Consider the following 3158-nt stretch of genomic DNA (forward strand, 5'->3'; position numbering starts at 1 on the left):
CACAGAATCAGTGACAAAGGGAACAGCTTACATTGTCTTTGTGGCTGAAATGATTCCTAAACAAATCCCCTTTCCCAGTTATCACTGATCATTAATAAGTAGCTTCACTGGATGTGCCAATAGAAAATTTTGTAAACAGAGAATGCCACCACTTAAACAGGGTTGGTAATGAAGATGAGGATGTGAAGGGTGTCATTCTTAGCAAAGGGAGACCTTGGGTTTTCCCATATAGAATGTCTATGTTCTTTGTGTCTCAAACAAAGAAATAAATAAGAAAGAGGAATAAAAATATGGATTTATTAAAAGTGAGAGAAAAAGTAAAACATAGATTCCCTGGAATGGGAGTGGGCCTGGGCAAACACCACAGGTTCCATTTGGGGTTCCTATTTATAAATTTAGGCAGAAGGAATTAGGCATTACTCTACCTCCAGGGCAGAGTAATGTGGTAGATATGTACTTTGATTGACATATGGGCTGCTATTCAACTTCAGACCATCTTCACAAGTACATCCTATATATCCTATAATTTAAGCATAGGTAAGCACCAGCATCATACATACACATGTGATGGTAAATAGGTTAATCTCTTCAAGGAGAGAATCACCCTTACTGTTCTTGACAGTACAGGATAAAATTTTATGTTTCTTTTAACAGCATGCTTCATAGCCCAAATTATTCACAGGAAGAAGTTCTGTGTATTGCCCTACCCAGAAGGGTCATATTACTCCAACAGGAATTGCCTCAGGTCACTGAAGTGTTTGTAGCTTCACCATCTTATCAGGATCTTAAAACTAAAATTGCATTTTCTTGTTACATTAATTCTAAAATTTGAAGAATTAGAAATACTCATTCCTCACTCTGAATTTAAGAATTTAAAATGTGCATAGCCCAAACTCATGCACTGTATTCAAATTTTTTTGTTATGAGCTACAAAGTGCACATAAATTTCACATTTCTGTGATCCTGTGGTCCCTCATTGATCCACCCTTACAGAAATTTGTCTGGGTCTTTTGGAAAAGGCATATTTTCAATTATAACATATATTTTACTCTGTAAATTAAATATGATACAATAGTCTCAAAAGAAGTAAAAGTAGTTTGCATAATATATGTTCCTTTTCCAAGAAGTTAAATGTGAAAGGATGATTCTTTTTCCTGCAATAACCCACGTGACTGGTTTCATGATTGATGTATATGCCTTTCCAACACATAGCCTTGACTACCTTGGTGGCAGAATAAAAAATCAAATTAAAATAAGAATCTCTATCTCACTAAAGAGTAGAAGTCTCTTTAATGTGAGAATATCCTAAAAACTCAATGGGCACTGAAACCACATGGACCAGTGGTTTTTGGCTTGTAGAATCATGATTTAAAAAAATGAAATTCAGTGACTACATACAAAGGATGAGATTTAGAGTGAAATGTATTATAATAGTTGGAACAGAGAGAGAGAGAGAGAGAGAGAGAGAGAGAGAGAGAGAGAGAGAGAGAGCCTTGCTGTTTGAGATTGGAAATCAGCTACATGGCTAGACAAATATCTAGGTAGTGTGGACGGGAGAATAAGAGGAAAAAGTAAAATTACTCAGTTTTGCACCTCCCTACTTAAGATTGCAGTCTACAGTGTCTGGATAGGTCCTCTGAGCTCTGCACAAAATAGAGGACTCCTTTTTTTCTTTCTTTCTTTCTTTTTTTTTTCCCTAGGCTTCTTTTCTGATATATCTGGAACCCAACCCAGTCTCCTACTTGAGGAATGTCACATAGTCCTTGGCAAGCCTCCAAGTTCAACTTTCTCTTTTTCACCCAGCAAGTACCTAGTATTCTTGGAATGAGTCTCCACACAACTGAGGCATGCACAGTCCTTTAAAGTGTAGCCAATGATTTCATTCACCCTCAAAATTCCTCCCCCTCCAAGGTTTGTGTATATATATAGCATTAGTAATCTCAAATAAAGTATATGTGCACCCCCTCCCCAGATTTATTCCCAGCCAGATAAGGCTCCTGCCGACCCCACCGATTCAGGATTCCTCTTTATCTTTCCAGCCTGGTGTGCAGGGGTATCTGGATACCCTGAAGAAGGAAATGGAAGAGGCAGAACCACAGCTGGACACAGTTTGTATAACACAGCTCAAAACATCACAAAAATCATACTTAGGTTCTAGCTAGCATCTGAAAGAAAAACAGAAAAGAAAAATGTAAAGTTCTGCCTTTTTTAGTCATGACTCAGAAAAGTGAAAAGACCCACCATAACTTTATGGTGGCTCATAGGAGGTTGGAAATCTATGACGAAAAAGTATTTTGTGTTATTAAAGAAATAACCATCTCTTCTTTCTCTTTAGTGTGGTTTAAGGTGAACCCTCCTTTCTCTGATAATGTCTTGGCCAAGTATCTAGCCTGCCCAACAGAATTAACTCTAAGGGAGAAGACAATGTCATGTCTCCACATAGGGTTCGATTTCATTCTTTCAGTAGGAAGTAAATGTTTTCCTACATAGACCTTCATTGCTATTGTAATATCTCATCTTAGCTGGGAAACCAGGACAGCTTAGAAATGTTTCTGCCTGATTTTCAGTCTGGAACAGTGTTCAAATATAAAACTTTAACAGTTAAATCCACCTTCACTCCTTCAAATCAGAGGGATTTTCAGGTCTCCTCCTTCTGCTGTAGTACTGGAATTACAGGCACACTTAGAAAAACCCAGGTTTTCATAAGAGTTCCAGGGATCAAACTTAAGTTCTCTAAGTTTGTGTTATTACTAAAACAGTGGGCTAATTAAAGAAACAAGGAATCCTTCATCTAGAAGTAAAAGGATGCAATCATGAGAACATATGCAAGTGTCCATTTAAAGAATAAACACATACAAGTGCATGAAACTACCAATCCACAAATAAAAATAAGAAAGAGGAAGAAAAAAAAAAAAACCATGATCTCTGGTTCACACAACCCTCTTGTAGAAACCACCAGAAACTTTTTGAATGGCATAACCCTGTGGCTAGGAACTCAAGGAGCCTGCAGGGTTTCAAAATGTAGAAAGACAAGTCTCCCCAAGATCTGATTCCCAGTTAGATCAGTCAGTCCTCTATGTGGCGTGAAAGTTCTAAAAGGAAGAGAAAGGCTTGGAAAAAGCAGGGTCAACCACATTTTTAAACCCAAATCAATGACC

Source organism: Arvicanthis niloticus, chromosome 4 (genome assembly GCF_011762505.2).
Source record: "Arvicanthis niloticus isolate mArvNil1 chromosome 4, mArvNil1.pat.X, whole genome shotgun sequence".
Taxonomy (NCBI): domain Eukaryota; kingdom Metazoa; phylum Chordata; class Mammalia; order Rodentia; family Muridae; genus Arvicanthis; species Arvicanthis niloticus.